General features: G+C 44.0%; 1 long non-coding RNA gene across 2 annotated transcripts in view; it reads right to left on the reverse strand.

Annotated features, from left to right (window-relative positions):
* Positions 1-849: 849 nt before the first annotated feature.
* The window catches only part of LOC142769184 (uncharacterized), a 135,710-nt gene continuing 109,934 nt past the window's right edge, over positions 850-26,625 (reverse strand). For both annotated transcript variants that reach the window (XR_012885698.1, XR_012885697.1), the window contains exon 5: positions 850-1,069. This is a non-coding gene — a long non-coding RNA (uncharacterized LOC142769184). The remainder of the gene's footprint in view (positions 1,070-26,625) is intronic.

The raw sequence follows: 26,625 nt of genomic DNA on the forward strand, positions 1-26,625 counted from the left end.
GCTTCATTGGTTTCAAACCATGTCCGTGGCGTGCCGTTGAGCTAGAACACAACATTGGCGAGCATGAGCGTGGGATCCCAGTGGTGGGTAGCATTGACCCTCTTGTACCGGTGCAGCCAGGAGTCAACGTCGATGGTACCGTCAGCAGAGAAATTGCCAGGATCCCGCAGGGGTGGCAGGGTGACGTAGGTTGTCGACCCGGCTTGAGAGGCTGGTGGTGATGAGGCACTGGCAGTTGAAGTAGCCGAAGAGTCCCCGGTGTTGCGACCGCTGCGCGTCTCTATCGAGGTACGGGAGTCGTCTACCTCCACCAGTATTGTTACGAGTAACTTATTTATTAAATTGTATACGATGGACCGTGCTCGGCCAACAAGATGGCGACAGTTCATCAACAACGAGCAACCGACGTCGTCTTTCTCTTTCTTGCAGCAAGGCTGTGCTGGCTGTTGTGAATCAATATGCTTCCTGCGTGACCATGTAACCCAGCGCTACACCAAAGCGTGTTCTCCAAATTGGGTATATTTGCCCATAAAAAACGTACAATATTTGGCTGTATCTTTAGATAAAACTTGTCATTTTCTAGGCAATTACTCATATGTACAATTGTGTATACATCAGCGGCTAGTGGCGAACATTTTTGTTTATATTTCTTGCGCCCGACTACTAGTGGCACTAAAACGATGGCAAGAACGGCTAATTTATTCATCAGTTTGGTGAACGGCTGTGATGTTTTGACGCCTCCGAAACTGCACACTTGCTACGTCTGACATACATATGTCTTCATTTCAGAAAGATTGGATCGGCTAGGGCGTGTCCGATAAAATGAATAGCTGGAGCTCTTGCCGACAAAAGAATTTATTCACACCGTGTGTGGTTATCATATAAAAGATATGTCAATTCACATAATATAATTGAAAGGCATTTGTGTCCTCGTAGCTTTTTCGTGCCTCACTGCACGTTTGGTTGTAGAGTACAAGTGTGTGTCCAGTACAGTTCTCGTTGAAATAACCACTGCAGCCCTCTGTAGGACCATAGTGAACTTGGTTATCATCAACGTAGAGTTCACACACTGAAAGTATAAGAAAGCAAATATTTAGCTGTTTATATTGTTCTAAAGTGTTGATCCACACTGAGTTACTGTAAAGCGGCCTATTTTCATTTTCACCCTTAGTATATCAGGCTGCCAAAATCTGCGAAGCTTCCACGAGGCCGCACACGGCTTGAAAAGCAAAACTGGATGAACCTAAACACTATAAGTCACATATAAATTCTTCTTAGATTTTAGCAAGGAGATTCAACTTGTTTCTAGGTGTTTTGCTTTTTCTATGCTTTAGCCGGGTAATACTAGGTTCTTTATGCATTGATTGCCAGTGGAGAGACGTTAGAGTTGCCGCAGTCGCACAACCAGGGCACACAATTTTAACTTCAGAGAGAAAACGACACGCCTAAACGAAGCGCTACCATCACTTCCATCACTTACAGATACTTTTGCTGCTATTTCGACTAAAATGAGCCGATAGATGATGGTTGGTGAAGAATAGACAACGCTTGGTAGCAGCTATTGTCGGCCGACCACTGGGTGCGCAAAGTTAGACCCTGATTAACAGCCATTTACGCTGGGTCGAACGTTTTCTGCCATGAATCGGCAAATGATAAGCAAAATTTTGCCCCCCCCCCCTCCTATTGTGAAACCAAGTGCTTTGGGTACCAGCGTGCCCCGCCGTGGTGGTCTAGTGGCTAAGGTACTCGGCTGCTGACCCGCAGGCGCGGGATCGAATCCCGGCTGCGGCGGCTGCATTTCTGATGGAGGCGGAAATGTTGTTGGCCCATGTACCCAGATTTGGGTGCACGTTAAAGAACCCCAGGTGGTCGACATTTCCGGAGCCGTCCACTACAGCGTCCCTGATATACATATGGTGGTTTTGGGACGTTAAACCTCAAAAATCAATCAATTGGGTACCAGGGCTCAGTGCCGTGCCTGACTTAAGGCCCAGTACGGCGCTGGACACTGGAACGTTAGACCACATATTGCTGGGAGGCGCTGGGTACTCTGCGCAAAAATGGCTTCACAGCGTTAAAAAGGGGGTGCCTATTCGCCATAAGTAAGTAAATGTAAAAGTGAGCGAAGTGATATAGCGCGCACCGACCTCCGTAAGGCCATGGTTTCCTAGCTACCATCAGTGTTGCCATTGGTGATTACTTTGCGCCAAATTGGCAACTGTAGGATCCCGCCTGCATACGGAAATATCAAGTTGGCGCAATGGCTACTCTTTGGCTATATAGAACTTCTGTTCTTGGCAGTTAACAGCCCATTTTTTAACTACCATCACAATTTTGTGGCGGTTACGGCGTTTGGCTGCTCATCTGAAGGTCATACCATCCATTGTGGATGCAGCAGTCTGATGTCGATAGAGGTTGAATGCTAGATGTCTGTGTACAGTGCGATGTGAGTGCACATTAGAGAGCACCATATGTCGAAATATCTAGAATCTTATAGCGTGTATTATATGATATGGTGGTTTTTGGAGGTGAAACCTCCAATGTTGCTTGTTTTCGTAATTGCAGGTAAAAGAAGAAGAAAACCGCGCACAGTTTTGAGCCTTTTGGGTCGCGTTTGCTGATCCACGAGCTTGTCCTCGCCAAACAAGCAAACTGGTGTGCGTCAAGGCACCCCAACGCAATGCGCGGCGGACCTGCAAAGATGAAGCTTGAAAATTCGTGACTTGCACGACTTTCTTTTTTTCACTGCACATAAGGTACAGCATGGTTCTTTTTGCAGGATTTAGATTAATGTCGAAGTTTATCAAGACGCTCAGCTTTCTTATCTAAAACCAGAGAGATAAACGTGCCTCTTTTGCTAAACTGGTGTATTTGAAAAACCACTATTTTGCAAAGATCTGTCAGGTGATAATGCATTAGTTGACCGGTAGGAAGTAGAATAGTCCAGTCCAAGGTATGGATAATAAGAGTTGAATCTTCGTCATTACTGCTTAAACATTCTCTCGCTCAATATATACTGATGGGTTGGTTGTTGAGCCATTACTTTTGAACAAACAGCGCATAGAAGAATACAAAAAACACACATGCACAAAGGATGCTAGAACAAGTGACTGTGTTCCTGTCATTCATGTGCGCGTTTTTATATCTTCCTGTGCATTGCTCGTTTATAAATTGATAAACGTAATGTTTGGCTTAGCCGCGCTGTTATAATATCCAACAAAAATAGCGAAGGCTCTCGAATTTCATCACCTTGGCCCGGAGACCCAAACGTGCATCGCTGGGATGAAGTGATGTAATGGTAACGTGACGTCTTGGAACATGTTTTCAAAGTGATGCCGCTTCAGTAGACCGGGAGCGAGTACAGAAGCAAACAGTAAAGATTTTAATCTGGGAAACACCGGCGCGCTGCATGCTCCTTCCCTCCTCAGGTTTCACGTCAGTGGATGTGTTTCATATGAATGGATGCTCTGAGCAAGGACGACGTTTGGGCAATAGGGTCGCCACCAGACGGCGTGTTAAATGGTTGAAGTTGACTTCTACTATTGGAAACGCATCGACTAAGGCACTAATAATGCAGGTCATGCTCGCAATGCATTACTTCACTTCACTGCCCCCAGACAGCTATACCGCCTCGGTCACATAGAGCGCTAATAGAAGAAACTGTGAGATACAAAAGAAACGTTCGTAAAACAATCTGAAGTGTGTGCCCTTAATGCAGTGTGTAACATGCCCGGCACCTCTGTCTTCCTAATTTTCTAAAGACAATAGTCTTTCTTAGAATACTTAAACGCAGAAATTTCAGTCTGTCTCACTGTCGTTCTGTTTCTGTCCGTCAGTCAATTCAGCCGTCCGAGTGAAAGTGTAACCCCTTGCTGAATGACAACCCATCTTTATTTCATGGTTGTGTTCATTGTAGTGAAAATTTTCAATCAAAGACAATTATTAGGCGTATTTGGGCGCAAAATCATTACGGGTTCATTAGGTTGTGTGGTACTTTATTTATAAAGGTACATAATACTAATGAACACAGTTTCTCACGCAGCGTCGCCAAATCGAACCTATGACCAGAAAAACGGGTGTATCCTACACTTCCCTTAAAGCTACACGGCGCTGCTGGTGCTACTAGTGGCTTTACGTTCTGAAAAATTTTCGTTTCTTCAATTCGCTGCTACGGATCACATTCATTTTTCACGCAGCGCCTACTCACCGATTTTCTCGCGCAGATTACCAGATAACCTGATGATTGTCATAGCGCGAGAGCGGAACGACGACCAAGGGACACGAAGAAAACGAGCGCTAGTCTTCTTCTTGTCCTTTTCCCCTCGTTCTGATCTCGTGCTATAACAATCATCATGCCATACCAACTAGCCCAAACCACCACGCGTCAGATGACCATTTTATGCTCTCTCTCCAGACAGAGAAACTGTGATCTTTTGATGACCTTTACCAGTGTAGCGCGAGCAGATACGCCGCCATTTTTTATCGTCTGTTTTACTAACGTACTTCCCTGACAAAACGTGTCATTCAATTCAATTCTTTATTTGCAATCTGTGAAACATACAGAAACATCACCACTGGTTGCACCGATAGCCGAAGGCTAGTTGGGGGTCCGAAAAATAAATAACTAAGGGTTTCATGTACAAAAAAGATGTATCACACGCATACAGATAGTTATCGTGCATCGTTAATTTGCACGAGTGAAACAAAGGGAGAGTGAAAGTGTCGGTGAATGCACGATTGTTTTTAACAGCTCTAACTTACGAAAACAGAAATAAACAAAGCAGATTGTTGCATTATTATGGAGGTTAAATATGCATGACTAATACCGAAAACAAAAACCTAATCATTGGGTGACAATGGTATTTTTAAACGATTTAACAAGTTTCTAGCAGACACACTTGCATACATACACACACACACAAATGGCATCATAATTGTTTTCGTTGATAAACATTGTTCTGTGTAAGTAAGTATTTCATGAGAACTGATGAAAAATTATTCGACTGTTTGATTTCTGCTGGTAGTTTATTCCAAATTTTTGGCCCTGAAAACTGCAGCAAACGTTGTTCGTAAGTATTCATCGTTGGAGGAAGATTGAGTTTTCCATATGATTGATTTCTGGTTACACGACAGGATGCGCAAAATAAAGAAACAGGAAAAGGCAGGTTGTTTTTGACAACAATAAAAACACACGTGGCAATTTTTAATTCGTGTACCTTATCATAAAGCAAAATATTCATTTTCATAAACAAAGGCATACTGGGCTCATTGTGGCAAGATTGGGTTACGATTCTAAGGGCTCGTTTTTGAGGTTTGCGAACAGGTTCAAGAAACGTTTTATATGTCGTACCCCATGATTCATTGCAGTATGAGATGTGGCTGTGAATGAGTAAAAAATATAAAGTACGCAGAGTATTGGTATCAAGATGATGACGTGCTTGTGAAAGCGCGTAGCATCCTGAGAAGAGCTTTGTACAAACTGCGTTTATTTGCTCTTGCCAGTGCAGAGTTTTATCAAATATCACGGCAAGATATTTAAATGAGCTGGCTTCGTGAAGTTAAAATTCATTTATTCGCAAATCTAGTGATATAGGAAGCATGATATTGCTGCGTGATCGAAACACTACATATTTAGTTTTTTTGACGTTTATAGTAAGTTTGTTCTTCACGAATCAGTCACTTGCTTTATTTACACTTTGTTTGCCTAAGTTTGCAGATCTTGATTGTTGTCCGCTGATATAACACTACAAGTGTCATCGGCGTACATATTAACTTCACTAGTGTCTAAAATATGTGGGAGGTCATTAATATATAATGAAAATAAAAGCGGCCCTAGGACGGATCCTTGAGAGACTCCAGTGCGCATATACTTTGGTAATGACGTAATATCGTTCATTCTAGCCACCTGCACTCGCTCATGAAGGTAGCTAGTGAGAAGATCTAATGGGCCACCGCGATAACCATAATGCTTTAGCTTATGTAAAAGTAGGTTGTGATCAACCGTATCGAAGGCTTTTTTCAGGTCCAAAAATATGACACACACAAGTATATTACTTTCCAAAGATACATTAATTTTTTGAGTTAGCGTTAACACAGCTGATGAAGTAGAGTGATTTGGGCGGAAACCATGTTGCTGCGGGCACATAACCTGATATTTTTCAATGAACTTGTGGGACTGGCTGATCAGAATTTTTTCAAATATAATATTAGTGGTACCGAGCAAGGATATTGGCCTTAATTAGAAGGGTCATTGCGGTTTCCGTCTTTGTAGACAGGGACAACCTTAGCAATCTTCAGCTGAGATGGATATCTGGAACAGCTGACGGAGTGATTGAATAAGTGGCATAATACTGCTCCTAATACATCTATATTTTCTTTGATCTTTGAACCTAGCATGACAGTGTTGAGTCATTTTTTTAGCTTCCTCTAGTATTTTGTCCCGAACTGATCTGGACGTGAACTTCACTACTACGTTTGGGGTCGTATTGCCTTTTGACGGGACGCGGTGAGCCACGTCAATGTCACCGTCAGAAAGTGGGACGCAGAAGCAACATGCGACTTTTTCGACTGCTTTGAGGACATCCTCATTTTCAGTCTTAGGTATACCTCTTAATTCGAGGTTGTTACGCCTACTGTACTGATTCAATTCAATAAGCTGCTGTTTTGTTTCCTGCAGCTCTTTGTTTAGTCTTAGATTCTCTTTCTTGCATTCAGGGCTTTGGTTTTTTAATTCACCGAGCTCAAGTCGAAGGCTCTTCATTTCAGTTCGGTATTCTTCAAAGCTTTCGTTCATGAACCCGACAGATTGCCTGATGGAAGTGAGCTCAGCTTCCATCGAGTTATTTGTCGCATCCATTTTGTTCATCTCCGTCTTTAGTTCATTGATAGCTTCAACAAATTTAGAGGTCATCTCAATAAGTACCTTCAATATCTCTTTAATGCTAGCTGGTGCCTTTTCAGCCATGGCTTTAGAAATATCTAACAGAGAGTCAGATTTGCCAGAAGCCATTTCAGTGGTTATCTAGACACACTTGCAAAAAATTCACAACAGAAATGAGCATATGCTACAGAACACACTATGGTACACTGTGGCAGCAGTGACAGCGAAAACTTCTAAGAAGATTATGAGCGTAAAAGAATAGTAGGCCAAACTGTAAGATGAAGCAGGAACCGTTTATCGGATGTGCAGTCGATGCTGTCACCGCTGCGTAATGTCGTGTCCCGGCCGCATTGTGTCTTTATAGGCTGCTTCGTTGGTCACGAGGTGCCGATTTCAGCGACGCCTGAGCGGGAGTGATCACACTTGCGCAGTGATCCTGCTCTTGTAGCTCGTCACCTTTGTCGTGGACCAGTTCACGCAGCGATTCTGGTGCGGTTTTCGTACCCTGGTCGTCCGTAGATCTGTAAGATGACGCAGAAACCGTTTATCGGATGTGCAGTCGATGCTGTCACCGCTGCCTAATGTCGTGTCCCGGGAGCATTGCTGTCTTTATAGGCTGCTTCGTTGGTCATGAGGTGCCGATTCTAGCGACGCCTGAGCGGTAGCGATCAGACTTGCGCAGTGATCCTGCTCTTGTAACTCGTCTCCTTTATCGTGGACCAGTTCACGCAGCGACGCTGATGCGGTTTTTGTACCCTGGTCGTCCGTAGATCTGTAAGATGAAGCAGGAACCGTTTATCGGATGTGCAGTCGATGCTGTCACCGCTGCCTAATGTCGTGTCCCGGGAGCATTGCTGTCTTTATAGGCTGCTTTGTTGGTCACGAGGTGCCGATTTCAGCAACGCCTGAGCGGGAGCGATCCGACTTGCGCAGTGATCCTGCTCTTGTAACTCGTCTCCTTTATCGTGGACCAGTTCACGCAGCGACGCTGATGCGGTTTTTGTACCCTGGTCGTCCGTAGATTTGTAAGATGAAGCAGGAACTGTTTATCGGATGTGCAGTCGATGCTGTCACCGCTGCCTAATGTCGTGTCCCGGGAGCATTGCTGTCTTTATAGGCTGCTTCGTTGGTCACGAGGTGCCGATTCCAGCGACGCCTGAGCGGGAGCGATCAGACTTGCGCAGTGATCCTGCTCTTATAGCTCGTCTCCTTTATCATGGACCAGTTCACGCAGCGACGCTGATGCGGTTTTTGTACCCTGGTGGTCCGTAGATCTGTAAGATGAAGCAGGAACCGTTTATCGGATGTGCAGTCGATGCTGTGACCGCTGCCTAATGTCGTGTCCCGGGAGCATTGCTGTCTTTATAGGCTGCTTCGTTGGTCACGAGGTGCCGATTCCAGCGACGCCTGAGCGGGAGCGATCCGACTTGCGCAGTGATCCTGCTCTTGTAGCTCGTCACCCTTATCGTGGACCAGTTCACGCAGTGACGCTGATGCGGTTTTTGTACCCTGGTCGTCCGTAGATCTGCAAGATGAAGCAGGAACCGTTTATCGGATGTGCAGTCGATTCTGTCACCGCTGCCTAATGTCGTGTCCCAGGAGCATTGCTGTCTTTATAGGCTGCTTCGTTGGTCACGAGGTGCCGATTGCAGCGACGCCTGAGCGGGAGCGATCATACTTGCGCAGTGATCCTGCTCTTGTAGCTCGTCTCCTTTATCGTGGACCAGTTCACGCAGCAATGCTGATGCGGTTTTCCTACCCTGGTCGTCCGTAGATCTGTAATATGAAGCAGGAACCGTTTATCGGATGTGCAGTCGATGCTGTCACCGCTGCCTAATGATCACTTTATGAATACTAGCTTAGGACGCTTCCGTGTTCACATCAAAATGCCTCAAAATAAGTATTGGTGTCCACGAAATCACAGAGTTCCCAGCATTACCAAGCGGTAAATCAGCCATTGAGTTCAATACCAAAAGCAGAAAACAGTTTCTATATATATATACTCTTTCATTCTATGAACGTTGCATAATAGGCGAGATTTAGGGTTACAGTATAATGTTGTGGACTACCTGGTTATATTTCATTGAGAGGGAGAAAAAGAGAAAGTGATAATTTATTGGAAAGCCGAAAGGTCAGCCTGAGCTTAGGCGCTCTAGCTTATAGCTTTTCAAGCATTGGTGTCACATTGCCACTCCCACGCAACAAACAATGAACTAATATTTATCGGTGACGACTGAGCAGTCAATGCCGCTTTCAGCAAGAGCACAGCATTGCCACCACCAAAGATTCAAAAGTTGCAGGTTTCGAACATCCATATGTAGTATTTGTTATTTCATTCTTGGATTTCCTATTTCATCTTCAGGAAGGTCAATTGAATAAGAGTTGCATTGATTAATATTTAAAAATGTAGTAATGTCAATCGAAGTTTGACGTCACCAAATATTTCCGATGAAGCCAGAAATGTTGTAGGCCCTTGTACTCAGATTTGGGCGCACGTTAAAGAACCCCAGATGGTCGAAATTTCCGGAGCCCTCCACTGCGGCATCTCTCATAATCATATGGTGGTTTTGGGAGACTAAACCCCGCTATCAATCATCAATCAACCTCACCGGATTTCGATACGATATATAGAAGACAGCAAAGTGAAAGAGTAACGGAAATGGAAATTTCAACCACTGGACTATGAATAGCAGGGTGGGAAAGTTGCTTTGCATTCATCGGAAATATAAGCAGCGTGAAAGACACATTGCATAAATATGTATAATGAGCATGAGTCCTGAACGCGTGCCACGCTTACTGCTCCTTCGCCACCTTGATAACGGGCATTATATATATATATATATATATATATATATATATATATATATATATATATATATATATATATATATATATATATATATATATATATATATATATATATATATATATAAGGTATGGGATATGGCACAACGGGAGCGTTGTCAACAAGGATAAATATATTTATTTCCCAACAGTTTCGGGAGGGGACCTCCCTTCATCAGGGGATATATGTATATATATATATATATATATATATATATATATATATATATATATATATATATATATATATATATATATATATATATATATATATATATATATATATTGTTACTGTGAGCGCTGGCTAAGTACTTCATCTTCATCTGTATGACAAAACCATTGTAGTGATCATCATCGTATGCCACGTGGGCTCGTGCACCTGGATAAAAGATAATAACCTGGTTACTGCCGTACTGGACGTGGTCTCATAAGTGGTGGAGCGTGCTTTGGTTCCCACGTCCTCCTGCTCTACCCGTCACCCCTGGAGCTCCGGTCTAGTCGGCGGTTGTGCCCTCAAGCAACAGCGATGGCAGAACTCAACGCGTCCGCTGCTGCAACCGCTCCTTCTCAGCTACTTAGGCTTCACTACACCGTGAGTACCTCTCACCGTGAGTACCTCTCACCGAGAGCCTCTGGTATTTTGTGGCCTTCGCGGCGAAGACGTCGAAGAATGGCTGGACAGTTATGATCGAACCAGCGTGTGTAACTTGGCAGCAGGGACAGCCTACGACAGGGACGCTTATTGCTGTTGTTTTCCCAGGTGTTCGAGGCGTACAGTGGCTGACTATCGGCGTTGATAGCGGAGCGTGCTGCATCCAGCGCCTTGCGGGAGTGCCGCGCCGACCGACCGGCTACTTTTTTGCGCCCGGCACCATACCACGTGGCATCGGCCACCCCTGGCCCTTCAAAAAGACAGCTGCAACGCCTCCCTCGATCACTTGACAGCAGGGACAGCCTACGACAGGGACGCTTATTGCTGTTGTTTTCCCAGGTGTTCGAGGCGTACAGTGGCTGACTATCGGCGTTGATAGCGGAGCGTGCTGCATCCAGCGCCTTGCGGGAGTGCCGCGCCGACCGACCGGCTACTTTTTTGCGCCCGGCACCATACCACGTGGCATCGGCCACCCCTGGCCCTTCAAAAAGACAGCTGCAACGCCTCCCTCGATCACTTGGCAGCAGGGACAGCCTACGACAGGGACGCTTATTGCTGTTGTTTTCCCAGGTTAGGCATTTGCCCTCCTGTTTTGTATAGTTCATTCGCTATCCTAGCGCTGTCTCTGTTGCCTATTTTTCAAAGTTTGTACTTGTTTTGCCCACTGTTGAATCTGTAACTTGCCCTTTAATCATGGGTACTGAGTTCGCGGACTTCAAACGCGACATTCGGAAAGAAATCAGAGAGTTAAACAAAAGCCTTGAATACATGAACAAAGACTACGAAAACATAAAACAAGAGTGCGCTGAAATTAGAAAGGAAAACGCTGCTCTCAGGGCGTCCCAAGAGGCAATGCAATGTGAGATAGACCGTTTGAGAAAGTTGGTGCACGAAAATTCCACGCGCCTAACTACTCAGGATCAATATTCTCGAAACAAAAATATAGAAATTAAAGGGATCCCACGTACCCCTAATGAAAACCTTGTGCAATTGCTTGCCAAAGTTGGTGACGCCTTGGGGGAGCCAATAAGTGAACAAGACATAGAAATATGCCACCGTTTGCCAGCGAGGAGTGCCACTTCGCAAAGTAACACGGCACCAGACCCAGGTGTTGCAAACAACGAGGTACGCCCTCAAGCAAGCGCTGTTCCCGATCGGGGTAGCAAAGCAGGCAGTGATGCCCCCATGAATGAAAACATCGTGGTTGTTTTCAATCGCCGAGCTAAGAGGGATGCCATCGTTAAGAAAGCAAGGAGAACTCGATTCACAGCTGAGGAACTGGGTTTCACAACTAAACAGTCTGTGTTCGTAAATGAGCACCTTTGTCCCCAACTGAAAAAATTGCTGGGTATGACGATTGCTCGGAAACGGGAAATGAACTGGCGCTTCGCGTGGGCAAGTGGTGGCAAAATATTTGCGCGTGAAACGGAAACATCTCGTGCAGTTCAAATCACATGTGAAGCTGACTTGCACAAAATGCACGCGGCCACTTCAAGCAGCCACGGGGCATCTAGCATGCCGTAGGCTTATCTGATTAGCACTTTTCGTTTTTTCGGCGCGACCTTTTTTTTTTCTCTTTTTCTTTTTTTCCTTTTATTAAAATGGCGATATTACCACGTGATGTCAATATACCTTACACTAGTGGATATTGCAGTATCATGCACTTAAATGCTCGCTCAGCTCGCAACAAGCACGATGATATAACTACGTTTCTCGACGAATTCTCGTTTAAATTCGACATCATCATGATTTCTGAAACTTGGTACACGTGCAATGATGAGGTACTATGCTTGCCAACGTATAAATCGTTCTTTTTAAACAGGCCCTCTCGTCGAGGGGGAGGTGTTTTGCAACTAATTGCTGACCACTTAGTTTGCAGCCTTCTCTCAGAATTTTCAGCGATTACACCAGACTATGAGGCATTATCACTAGCATGTCACAAGTATGTATATGTGGTAGTTTATCGTCCACCTGACGGAAAAACAGAAGCGTTTTTTTCAATTTCTTGAAAATCTGCTTACGTATGCGTGCACTAACAAGTTGCACATTATCATAGGGGGCGACTGCAATATAAACCTTTTACAGCAAACTGAAACCACTCGTAACTTCCAACTACTACTTGATTCCTTTGCGTGTGCTAATATTATTACTGAACCTACACGTATCACTTTAGATACTGAAAGCCTTATCGACTTACTTATTACAAATGACATAAGTGATTCAGCCGTATCTGGAACTGTTATTGCCGATATTAGTGATCACTACCCTATATACATGTTTCAAAATCGCAACGAGTATCTTAATCGTGCAAAAGTATCAACTCCAGAATCATACAAAAAACAGGAAATTAGTGACAAAACATTAGACACTTTTAGGCGTGAAATTGCGCAGATTTGTTGGGATCCTGTCTATAAATCAGTTAACGCTAACGAGGCGTATGAAATATTCATGTGCCTGTTAAGAAAAACTTACTATAAGTGTTTTAAATATAAAACTGTCGAAACCCTGAAGAAAGGTCGGAAACAATGGATGACGCGAGAATGTCTGGAAATGATTAAGAAGAAAAATCTTCTGTACGCAAAATTCGTGAAAACAAGACACCACAACGATCTTTCGGAATTCAAGCGGTATAGAAATTTTGTAACGAAGCAACTGAGAAAAACTAAGGATGCGTACTATGAAGCTCTCTTCAAGAGGGTTAGCACTCGTGGCGACGTGCTTTGGCGAGAAATAAATAAGCTTCTAAATAGAAGTTGCTCTCGAGACAACGCACTTGAGTTAAACATAGATAACAAGATAGTAAAGGGTCAAGAACTTGCTGATAAATTTAACGTGTACTTCACAACGCTGGTGTCCTCTGATTTATCAAACCCTTCTCGTGCCTGTAATAGTGATTACAGGGACTTTCTAGGTGTGCCAAACATGAGCACTGCATACTTTTTAAACACAACTCCTGAAGAAGTACTGTCTGTATTTATGTCACTAAAGAACACTACTGCTCGGGACATAGATGACCTACAAATTAGACCTATTAAAGCAGCACTTGATCTTTTGTTACCTGTTCTTACCAATCTGTTTAATATCTGCTTATCCACGGGAGTTTTCCCAGAAAAAATGAAGCATGCGAGAGTTAGTGTCTTATACAAATCTGGTGACCGAAATATTTTTTCTAATTATCGTCCGATCTCGATACTTCCTGTTATATCTAAAGGGCTAGAGAAAATAATATATCAACGTGTCATGTCTTTTTGTGAAAAGTACTCTATATTATCACCGCATCAATTTGGCTTCCGACGGGGCATGTCCACGGAACTGGCTCTCCTCACACAAGAAGAACTCATACTTAACTCATTTGAAAAGAAACTGTTAACATTGGGTGTTTTTATTGACTATTCCAAAGCGTTCGATAGAATCAACCACGAAGTACTCTATGCAAAATTGCGTCATTATGGTCTTCGGGGAACCCCACTTGACTTTCTGAAATCTTATTTATCACAAAGAAAGCAATCTGTAGTTATAAATGACAGCCAATCCTCCCTACTAACCATAACGTCAGGTGTACCTCAGGGCAGCATATTAGGGCCCCTACTGTTTAATATTTATATAAATGACATAACAAGTGTCAGCAAATATGTGGACTTTATAATTTATGCAGATGACACTAGTATATTTTTTCATGGTAATGATTTAGGTAAGCTTGCAGACTCAGCCAACAACATTCTTAACGACATCTTCATTTGGAGTACTGCAAATTATTTAACGATCAACACAAAAAAATCCAAAGCTGTGGTATTCGCACCGGTTCAGAAGGCTGTCTGTCGTGGTTTGGATATATATCTCGGGCCCGAAAAAATCGAGGTTGTCAAAGAAGTTTCATCCTTAGGAGTAATTTTTAATGAAAATCTTAATTGGGATGAACACGTTAATAAAGTAACTAGAAATATAGCTAGGACGTGTGGTGCTCTCTCTAAACTTCGACAGATACTTCCAGCAAACATTAAACTTTTACTCTATAATACGTTGTTTTCATCTCACATAAACTATTGTAGTCTAGTGTGGGCAGATACATCTAAAGCAAATCGGAACAAAATATTTTTACTGCAGAAAAAAGCGATTCGTCATATTGCAAACGTACCATACGACGCACATACAAGTCATTTATTCAGAGAATATAAGATTTTACCGATCGATCACATACACAGTTTCAACCTTATTATGAAATACAAACAAAGCTTGCTATCAAACAATGCTTGTTTTCTTAAACTGTGTAACCTCAGGAAAAATACACAATCCTATTATGACATTCGGAAAAGGCCTTCCTGGTTTGTTCCTTATTCGCGAACTAATCACGGTTTGAGAAGACTTGAACACTGTATTCCAGCTTGTTTTAACTTGTTTGAAAATAAAAACATCGACATCTTTAATATACATAAAAAACAACTTAAGAACCTTCTCATCCAAAATGGCGCCGTGTAGTTTAGCATCTTCTAGTTGTCCGGCTACAGTACTATATGTAAAAGAAACACCCTATAATAGTGCTTGTGTAACATGGCATCGTATTATGTTTGCTTTCTTTGACATTTTTTTTTTCGTTGCTTTTTTTTACGAGTAAAACATACAACATTTCACTCGTCAGTGTTTCCCTTGTGCATTAAAACTCGTGCTTTTCGCATACCCAGTGTTGTAAACGTTGTATAATCATTTTGTAATACTTTGGTAGCCGTTTAGCAACGTGTGCATTGTTTCATGATTGGCCGCACGCTGTTTTCTTTTGTTTTTTGTTGTTTTTCTCTCTATGTGGTTTGCTTATTTTATGTAAACCTGAAACTCATGTAATTTTGATGCATTTTCTTTTTATTTCCTAATTTATTGAAGTTTTGAAAATTGACGTCAAATTGTTTTTTCATGTTTTGTGCTCGGCTGATTTTGTAATGCCAAGTGAAAAGGGGTAGGAGCCTCGTCAAGCTGCTAATATAGCAGCTTTTTGCTCCTATCCTTGCGTTTTCTTTTTCGCAACTCTGTGAAGAAAATGCTCAATAAAACTGAAACTGAAACTGAAACTAATTATCGAAACGAGGCGCACAAACTGCGCTACGTTCCTTTTTACCTTGATGGTGTCACTAAAACCTTGTATTACAACCACGAGAGTGATTTCTGCAATTAGTCGGCCTTCACGGGGCATCTCTGTCAGGTATTTGGCACGTCTGCAGGATGCTCTGCGGTAGCGAAACAGAAGCTCGCAACCCGCATCCAGGGGGACGACGAATTATATACGTCCTACATCGAAGATGTTCTGGCTCTCTGCCGCCGAGCACAAAAGGACATGACGGAGGCGGAGCACATCCGACACCTACTGAAAGGTATCAACTCTGTGGCCTTCAATGCTCTCGTTATCCAGAACCCAACTACCATCCGGGACGTCACAACCATATGTCAACGCCGGGACACGCTTTATTCCACGCGCCTTTCACACGCTTCCTGCGACGCTTGCTTTACCGGACAGCATGAATTGCGAGCCCTTATCCGCACAATTGTCAGAGAGGAACTTCACGGCCTTATTCCAGGCAACCCAACCATTGCGTCTGTCTGCCCACCTCCTCCCAACCTGCGTGATATGATAAAGGACGAACTGGCATCAATGACAAGCGCTGCACATGCCCCGTCTCCTGTGCGCTTTCCGGCGCCTTCGTACGCAGAAGTTGCATCACGGGCCCTGGCAGCAGTTCCAACCGTGCCTGCGGACATCGGATGCAACCATTTGGCTGCGATGGCAACGCAAGTGCCAAGGCCACCACACTATTCTACAAGGCGTCCTCCGCGCCCCGTCTGCTTCTACTGTGGCTTAAGGGGTCATATATCCCGCTTCTGCCGCCACCGTCCGTAGGATGAACGTCGTGGTTATCTAGCTTACGAAAGAGACTTTGTCCCGAGACCCAATGAATACGATCCCGCACCGTATCCGTCCACATCCCGTCGGTCGCCCTCCCCTCCATGGTCTCTAGCTGGACCTCATACTTCTCGTTCATCTCGCCGCCGCTCCCCATCACCGTTTCGGCGTACGTCATCACCCCTGCGTCCCGCGCCGATCTCTCTGGACTCGGAAAACTAGAAGGTGCAGTTTCTGGAGGGCAAACTGCTTGTCGAAACGTTACAACTCCTCCGTCTCGCCCAGCTAATTTACTGCCTGTTTGTGTGCAAGGTGTTTTTGTTGATGCCCTTGTAGACACTGGAGCCGCCATTTCGGTAATTGACCGTGAATTGTGTTTTCGCCTGCGTATAGTGCAAACTTCTTATTCTGGTCCCATGTTATGCGGAGCTAATGACAGTTAAATTTGCCCGACGGGATTGTGTACTGCTCGTGCTCTCATTGATGGAATCCGTCATCACGTACAATTGGCTGTGCTGTCTTCGTGCGCTCATCAGATAATCTTGGGCTGAAACTTCTTGTCAGCTGCGTCGGCTGTAATTTCGTGTGGTCGGCCCCTCATTCGTATTACGGACACTGAGCTTTCTTCTGCTGCCGACCTTTCGTCACACAACCTTGTCACAGCTGCGGATTTCCTCCTGCCTCCCGGACAAGAACGTGTCCTTACGATCAAGTCACGAGACATTCTAGATGGTGACGCTGTGGTTGTTCCTTGCCAGCGCTGTATTTTTCGAGGGATCACCATCGCATGTTGTTTAGTGTGGTTCTCACGTGATCATGCAAGCATCACCGCCTGCAACACGACTCCAGAACCACTACTTCTGCCAGAGGGGACCACTGTTGCCAGCATTAACGAAGAAGCCCTGGTTTGTGTCGTCACTGGTTCATCTGCGTCGTCATTCTCAAAGTGTATGCCAGCTGAAGATCCATCTCCCGCTCTCAAGGCCACTTTGTGTGAACATCTCAACCCACCGCAAACTTATGCCTTACTAGCGTTATTAATGAACCACAAAACTTGCTTTAACGTTTGTTCCGATGTTCTGGGTCAAACAACAGTGGCCGCTCATCGTATCGACACCGACGGATCCTGTGTCATTCGCCGCCGCCCTTACCGTGTGTCGGCTTCTGAACGCAAGCTTAAAGAAGAACAAGTCAACGACATGCTCGCGCGCAACGTCATCAGGTTTTCGACAAGCGCATGGTCTTCTCCTGTCGTACTAGTGAAAAAAAAAAGGATGGCTCGGTACGGTTTTGCGTTAATTACAGATCACTCAACAAAATTACTCGTAAGAACGTCTACCCAATGCCTCGCATTGACGACGCTCTTCATACTTTACAAGGTGCTGAGTACTTTTCAAGTTTCTGGTTATTGGCAGATTCCGATGCATGAGTCTGATAAAGAGAAGACTGCGTTTGCTACGCCAGATGGGCTCTTAGAATTCAATGTGATTCCTTTTGGCCAATGCAACGCCCCAGCCACATTTGAAAGAATGATAGACACGGTACTGCGGGGATTAAAATGGAAGACGTGCCTTTGCTACCTGGACGACATTGTCATCTTTTCGTCCAGCTTCTCACAGCACCTGGAAAGGCTAGACGAAGTCCTCACGTGTTTAGCTAAGGCCGGTCTCCAGCTCAACACTAGGAAGTGTCGGTTTGCCAGTCACAGCACCAAGGTGTTAGGTCACGTTGTCAGTAAACATGGCGTTGAGCCCGATCCCGACAAGGTTGCATCTGTACTGCACTTTCCTATACCAACCACACCCAAAGACCTCCGAGCTTTCTTGGCTTGGCGTCGTATTTCCGCTGCTTTGTGCGTGATTTCGCTACCATTGCGGCTCCTCTGAACAATATTTTGACCACGAGCGCACCCTTTGTCTGGTCGGATGACTGCGAAGCCGCTTTTCACACCCTCCAGTGATGCCTCACATCACGGCCAGTGCTTCGCCATTTTGACCCTGCAGCACCTACTCTGCTACACACAGCCGCAAGTGGACTTGGCATCGGTGCTGTCCTTCTTCAGCGGAACCACGCTTTCGAAGAACAAGTCATGGCCTACGCGAGCCGTACTCTTTCACCTGCTGAGCGAAATTACAGCATTACTGAGCAAGAATGTCTCGCCATCATGTGGTCCGTAGAAAACTTTCGCCCTTATTTATATGGCCGGCATTGCACAATAGTGACTGACCATCATGCTCTGTTTTGGTTATCGTCTCTCAAACATTTGTCGGGACGCCTTGGCCGTTTGGTACTACGATTGCAAGAGTATGAATACAGCGTCACATATAGGTCGGGTCGACAGCACCAAGATGCCGACGCTTTGTCACGTTGCCCACTCTCGCAAAGCGCCGAAGTGTCACCTTCCATCTGTTCGTCCCCACCCACCAAAGTGACCAAGCAGACAGCTGCTAGTTCAAAAGCGTTCATTGCCTCGGCGGACCTTCTTTCGTCCACAGATCTCGCCTCGCTCCAACATGCCGATACCTACTGCCGCGCGATCATCGATCGGCCAACTGGCTTATCGCGTGCTCCTAACAGCCGCCTAAGACGACAACTTGCCCGTTTCAAGCTTCAAGATGGAACATTATGTCGGAAAATTTACCATCCTCTCGGTAACCAATGGGTTCCCGTCATTCCTCGCTCACTTCGTCTGGAATTCTTACAGGCGTTTCATGAAGACACGACAGCTGGCCACTTAGGGTTCCACAAGACTTACGACCACCTCAAGACTCGCTGCTTTTGGCCTGGCCTCTACACTTCTGTCGCCAAGTACGTCGTTTTATTTGCGTCATGCCAGCACCGCAGACGTGCCACGTGTCTTCCCGCGGGACCATTGCAACCGCTGCCATGCCCGTTCACTCCCTTTGAATTTGTGGGCATAGACTTATACAAACCTCTTTCGCTTATGCCAGCCGGTCACCGTTGGATTGTTACTGCCGTGGACCTCCTTACTCACTACGCGGAGACGGCAGCTCTTCCATCTGGTGCTACATCTGAAGTCGCCAATTTTTTTCTTCGCGCCATTATTTTACGACATGGCGCACCGCGTGTGCTTCTTAGGGACCGTAGCAAGACATTTCTTTCACATGTCCTTGCTCAAGTCCTCCAGGCCTCTAACACCATCTACAAGACCGCATGAACGTATCACCCAGAAACTAAAGGTCTGGCTGAGTGTTTTCACCGAACTTTGTCCGACATGATCTCTATGTACGTTCAACCGGATCACAAAAACTGGGACACTATACTTCTTTTCGTCACGTTTGCATATAATACTGACATACAGCGTACGACAAATTACAGCCTTTTTTTTCTCGTTTATGTCTGTGTACCGACTTTTGTTCTGGACACCACCTTTTTGTCCACACGTTCCGTTCCATCTGCATCTTTTCCGGAAGAGCTTGCTGCTCGCGTCGCCCGCTGCCGTGAAATCGCCCGCGCCAACACTGCTACCATTCAGGAGAAAAGAAAAATCGATATTGATGCAAAGCGTTGAGTTGTTCTGTTCCGCCCAGGCGACGACGTCCTTTTGTGGACGCCTGTTCGTGCACCTGGGCTCTGCGAAAAATTCCTTCACCGATATCTTAGTCCATACACCATTCTGGAACGAACATTCGAAGCCAACTATCGCGTTGCTCCTGTCACACGGCTCCTGATCATCGTCCCCGCCACACCGAGATCGTCCACGTCTCTCGACTCAAACCATATATTCGGCGTTCCAACCCTTTCTAACTTGCTGCCCCCTTTCGCGAAGGGGTAAAATAGTGGGAGCGCTGGCTATGTACTTCATCTTCATCTGTATGACAAAACTATTTTAGTGATCACCATCGTATGTCACGCGGGCTGGGTCTTTTTGGCTCGTGCACCTGGATAAAAGATAATAACCTGGTTACTGCTGTACCGGACGTGGTCTCATAATATATACATATATATATAATGTAATTAGGTTGTATAAGAGGGACTATTGATCAGCTGCTTGCTCGTAATAAGTTCACGTGCTACGTGACGCCAAACATGCGCGTAAAAGAGTGTTTCACACTCGTCGCTTGGCTTACAGATGGTGCTGACTGACATTTCTACTTCTAAATTCACATATAACCCCAAAAAAGTGGATGGAGGGAAGACCGCTGTGATAGCTCAGTAGTTAGAGCATCGAACGCGTTATTCCAAGGTCGTAGGTTCGAATGCTGCTCACGGCTGGTTATTTTTTCACCCACTTTTCTTTCTTCTTATTTACATTCTATTGGTTCTAATAACTTCCCCTATACATTCCTTGGCATTACTCTCTGTTAGATCTTATTAATATTGTGTGAAGACACGGAAAAACGAGCCCTTAGGTATACACTTCTTTCCCTTATTCATTAACGAGGGTCTCGTACTGGCGGACTTGGTGTAATTAGGTTGTATACGAGGGACTATTGATCAGGTGCCCGCTCTTAATAAGTTCATGTGCTACGTGACGCCAAACATGCGCATAAAAGAGTGTTTCACATTCGTCGCTTGGCTTATAGATGGCGCTGACTGAAACTCCTACTTCTAAATTCACATATAAACCCAAAAAAGTGTATGGAGGGAAGGTCGCTGTGATAGCTCAGTGGTTAGAGCATCGAACGCGTTATTCGAAGGTCGAAGGTTCGATTCCTGCTCGCGGCTGGTTATTTTTTCACCCACTTTTCTTTCTTCTTATTTACATTCTATTGGTTCTAATAACTTCCCCTATACATTCCTTGACATTACTCTCTGTTAGATCTCATTAATATTGTGTCAAAACACGGAAAAACAAGCCCTTAGGTATACACTTCTTTCCCTTATATATATATATATATATATATATATATATATATATATATATATATATATATATTCGTTACAGGTGTGTGTAACGTACGTTTCTAGAATAAAAAGGATACGAAATGGTGTGTCAGGTCATTCTATATTAGGTGTTCCCGGTCTTTCGATCATCTCTAAGCATGCTTGAAGATTCTGCGAGGCATATATGAACGTAAGAAGTAGGTATTGAAGCGTTATACGCCACAAAAAATTATGTTGCCTAGAAATCTCTTGAAACTTTGGGCACCCAAGTGTAACCGTTTTGCACTAAATAATTTATTTGTTATTACTAGTTTGAGCGACTACCACGAAACATTTTCTTCCTTAATTTAAGTCTGCTACTCGTTCATGACTATGATAAGTTCTTCATTTCTTAACTTCTTTTTTGCCCTTGCCGAAGAATTGAGATATGCTGCATATTTAGCGTTCTTTTTTCATTAAAGACACAGATTTCCGCCAGTAATATATTTACATGTTATCTTTCATGTGTTCCTATGTTAAAATAGTAACATGCTTTGGGAGCGACTGAACCAAAATTTTTGCCAGCACGTTGTGACGAATTTGAGAACTATAGCAACTTCACTCATAATGTGGCCGAATTTTCGCAATCTAACAGTTTAGCTAATATGGCTTATATTTTGTTACATAGCACAATTTAATTGAAATACAGGCAGAAAGTTTAGAAATAGTAGTTTTGTTTTGATGCAGAAGCTATTTTTTTCCCATCTGAACAACCACAAGTTAATTGGTGCCCTGCTCTAACTCACCTTCACTGCATAGCATGCCAGCACGATGTTCCTGTTTGAGTTTTCGGCAACAAATAATGCATTTCGTACAGCTGCTTGTCAGTTGTATGATTAATACTGCTGCTTATAACGTCGAAGAGGGGCAGCAGTGCTTATTTTATAGAACGGTTCCTTCCCACATGGACCAATTATGGGAATGTTATTTCAATCGCTTCACAGTCCCAAGGGGCAGAATACTAATGCAGTGAATGTTCTGCACGACCGTATGAACGTGTTGTGTTTGAGATTCGACAATTACCACACATGGTCTTGGTAATAATTAATGATAAAAATAAGGTGTACTTTCTTTAAACACTTTTTGCAGCGTTTCAGGTATATGCCTATGCGTAATCGTACCCACTGATGTGCATGAAGAAATAATTTATTTTAGGTGTACACGTTAGGGACGATTCGATATCGTGCGCATAAATGGCACCCGTTTGTTCTTAGAAACAGAACAATTGTTCATTACTCTTACACTCTCTAGAACATTCCCTGCATTTATTCCGCTATTTTGAACTTCCGACTGCCAATAATCATTCACCATGTACGACCACCCTGCCTTTTTTAACGCGCACCTAAATCCAAGCAATAGGGCCTCCATTATTTCCCCTCCATCGAAATATGATTTCCGCGGTCGGTATTTGATTCCGCCACATCAGAGTCACATCAGTCAAAAATTAAGTGGTACTGAAACAGTTGCAGGGATGTATTTCGTGACTGAAATATGCAATAGCTGCTATTTCTGCAACGCCTGAACAAACATCGAATGACCGCATCTAGTGAAAAAAAATGGGGGAGAAACAACTGGTATGAAGTATAGACGGACAGATGGTTGATTGATACGTGGGGTTTAACGTCGCAGAACCACTATATGATTATGAGAGACGCCATAGTGAAGGGCTCCGGACCATCTGCGCTTCTTTAGGATGCACCCAAATTTGAGCACACTGGCCTACAGCATTTTCGTTTCCATCAAAAATGCAGCCGCCACCACCGGGATTGGATCCCACAATCTGCGGGTCAGCAGCGAGTACATTAGCCACCAGACCACCGCAGCGGGGCAGACGCGCAGATGGAGACATCAGCGTTTATATTCGAGGGTGACAAAATTGCATTGACTTAAAGTTGATTCCTATGGCACTTCGGTACCACCTTGAATACCTTGCTGTATTGGCATGCAGAGATAACGATATCCTTACTTCTAGCTTGCTTGGTTGCTGGTTGTGCCTGCTTGTACAAGGGTATACGCTATGATTACTGGCAACTTAAGTCGTGAGGCAACGTGACGCAAAGAATGTCTTGCTGTACTTTTCTCTACCGCCCTGTACAAAACCGGGTACGAGCTTCTGCCATGCAGTACAGCCATTTGTAGTTCCCCATTGCTTGTTTGAATGAGTTTTGCAGTGTGCCACCTGCAATCACGTTGTCCTGCCTTGGCGTTCTTCTTGGTGTGTGCCACAACACCGACGTGGTTGCGAAACACCACCCTTGTCTCACTAAGGCGCAAACCAGCATTTATTACGCTCATGGGTGCCTATTCGTGAATTTATTATTTATTTATTTATTTACAGATACTGCAATCCCCATTGGGGATTTTAGCAGGTTAGAAATACAGCATATTATCGAACAAATGCAGGTAACAAAACGAAACAGGGTAGAACAAATACATGTTACGCGAACGAATACATTGTTTTAGGCTATTGCGCGTACAAAAACAAGCTCTATACAAAACATCAACGAAATAATAAAAAACTGGGCAAAAATAAATACATATATTGCCACGTTCCATTTCCCAAGTTTTCGTTATCGTCCCAAAACACCACACGATTCTCAGCGCAAACCGCGCCTGCAGTTCTCGAGAAGGTTCCGGACTGTAGTAGATCATTTCGATAAGATCACGCCCACTGTGCGAACGGTACAGATTGTTCTGGAACCTACACCACCGCCAGCGATAACGCTAGAACATTCGACGGCAAGAGTATAAATGCCAACGCGCTTCGCCGCTTGTCAGTTGTTGATCGAAGGCCGACGCTCCGTTCGCCGCTATCAGTCCGAGACTGCTATCTGTGTGAGACTGCTGCTGTAATTGGACTTTCCGTTTACCGGGCACAGGTTCGCCCAAATAAACAGTTAAATCCCAGCACGAAGTCTCCTGTCTTCGGCCACGTCACGACCCCGTGACATCTGGTGGAGGTGCAGCTTCGTTCATGTACCGGACGCCCCCGTCAAGCCGTGAACCCAGCCCACGTCGCGGAGAAGACACCGACGCCAACCAAGAGCAGCGAACAAGCCGCCGACAGCAAGGTCTCCCACCGGAGTACGGGCTTCTACAAGACAAGGTGCGGAAGGCCAAGGCCATGACCTCTACTGCAGCGACAATGACAACCGGAGCGTCCCAGCTCGCGATCGTCATTCATCAACCCAGGGAACCACCAACGTTTCATGGGTCATCGTTTGAAGACCCGGAAACCTGGCTAGAAACATACGACCATGTGGCCGCCCTCAACCACTGGGACAACGAAGAAAAGCTCCGTCGTGTGTATTTCTACCTGGAAGACACCGCAAGGACCTGGCTAGAGAATCGTGTGTTGTTTTGGGACGACAACAAAAACTTGGGAAATGGAACGTGGCAATATGAAAGAGGTCATAATGAAAAATATTTAACAGTTGTTTGCAGCAAATGAAGACAGTAAAGGTCTTGTAACTTGGGTATTTAGTCAGGTTATTCCGCTAACTCACCGTTCTTGGAAAAAAAAATATTTGAAACAATTGTTTTTTGCGCTGAATTGAGTAATTGTTAGGCGATGCTTCTGTCTTGTGGCATACTCGAAATAAAAAGTAATTATATCAGATATGCTTATATTGTACTGTTTAATAATAAGTTGAAATAAAAATTTTAGTTGGGAAGCACGATTGCGATCCGTAAGTGCATGAAAGTTGGCTTGTTTTAGAAGTTCTACTGGAGAGGTACGGGTAAAGTTATTGAAAATAAAGCGAACTGCCTTGCGCTGCACCTGCTCGAGTTTTTTTTTTATGTTAGCTTGCGTATAGGGGTCCTAACTAATAATGGCATAGTCAAAGACTGGAAGTATAATTGTTTTATAAGCTAATGAGCGTGCGGAAAATGTAGACAGTTTTAACGCCCTCCTAAGAAAAAACAATTTACGGCAGGTGTTGGCGGTTACTTCATCGATGTGTAGATTCCATTTTAGGTTGTTAGTTATCCACAGGCCCAGGTACTTAAATTCTGTTACCTCAGATAGAGAAACGTTGTTAGCTGTGTAATCGAAACTGTGCTTATTCTTTTTGTGAATAATGCACATGAAAACAGTTTTCTCGAAATTTACCGACATGTGCCAATCTTTGCACCAGGCAACAACCTTTTGTAATGCATCATTTAGTAAGATTTGATCACTAGGACTATCTATTTCGCAGTATTAGACACAGTCGTCAGCATAAAGTTTAATCTTAACAGGTATATCTCTTGCAAGGCTATTTATAGAGAGCAAAAAGAAGGGAGGCCCAAGAAAAGAACCCTGGGGAACGCCAGAGTCAATGGAAAGCTTTTCAGAGTCATGATTCTGAAAGCTAACCAATTGTCTACGCCCAGTAACGTAATCTGAAATCCAATTAATTAGTCTAGGATTTTTAAGTATTTTGTCTAATTTATGCAGTAATTTCTAATGAGAGACTTTATCGAAAGCTTTCGAAAAGTCTATGAGTATAGCGTCTGTCTGTTTTCCGTTGTTTATATTACTTGCAAAGTCATGTACTGTTTGCACCAATTGGGTTATTGTTGAATAGCCTTTACGGAATCCATGCTGATTGATTGTTAGAAATTTCTGTTTTTCAAGGAATTCCAAAATGTGTTTGTGAATGATGTGCTCCAAGATTTTGCATGCAGTTGAAGTTAATAAAATGGGGCGGTAATTTTTTATGTGGTGCTTTTTTCCGGTTTTGTGGAGTGGCTTGATTCTGGCGATCTTCCAGTCGTCCGGCACGTGGCCAAATTGCAAGGATTTCACAAACAAGCCCTTTAAATATTTGGATACCCATTTTGCATAGCGTTTAAGAAAACAATTCGGGATGTCATCTGGACCAGAGGATTTTCCGATATCTAGATTTATTAATATATTAAAAATGCATTCCTTGGTGATCTGAACGTCAGGTATAGGAGGCAGGACGACGTCGTAAAATGGTAAAATGTCATCATCTCGAGTGAAAACAGATTTGAAATGTTCCTTCATTAGGATTGAAATTTCTTTGGTTTCATGAATTAACGCACCATTGACGTCAAACACATTGCACTGCTCAGACTTGGCGCTAATACTTCTCCAAAATTTCTCTCTGGCTGATGTCATGTAAAGAGGTAATAAATCACCATAATAGCACTGCCGATCACTACTAACTTGGTTTTTAAGTTGAAAGGTTAGTTCTTCGCACATATAGTTAATTTAAACGAGCGTCATGACTTTAGTACTTCAGAATCATATAGGTTGAAGTGCAAGGGAACTTTGAAGAGCCAGTGCAATTATGACCTACCGCGTTCTCCTCATCTATTCAGTAATATTCTCGAAACTGCACTTGGAATCTCAGTTTCAGCAGGTGAAATATTTATATACTTGTGAGTTATTTAACTTGCCTTGGTTGTATGTACGAAAACATTCATACCATTATAAAACGTGCCATAGCAATTGCTCCGAAAATT

Source organism: Rhipicephalus microplus, chromosome 8 (genome assembly GCF_043290135.1).
Source record: "Rhipicephalus microplus isolate Deutch F79 chromosome 8, USDA_Rmic, whole genome shotgun sequence".
Classification (NCBI taxonomy): Eukaryota; Metazoa; Arthropoda; class Arachnida; order Ixodida; family Ixodidae; genus Rhipicephalus; species Rhipicephalus microplus.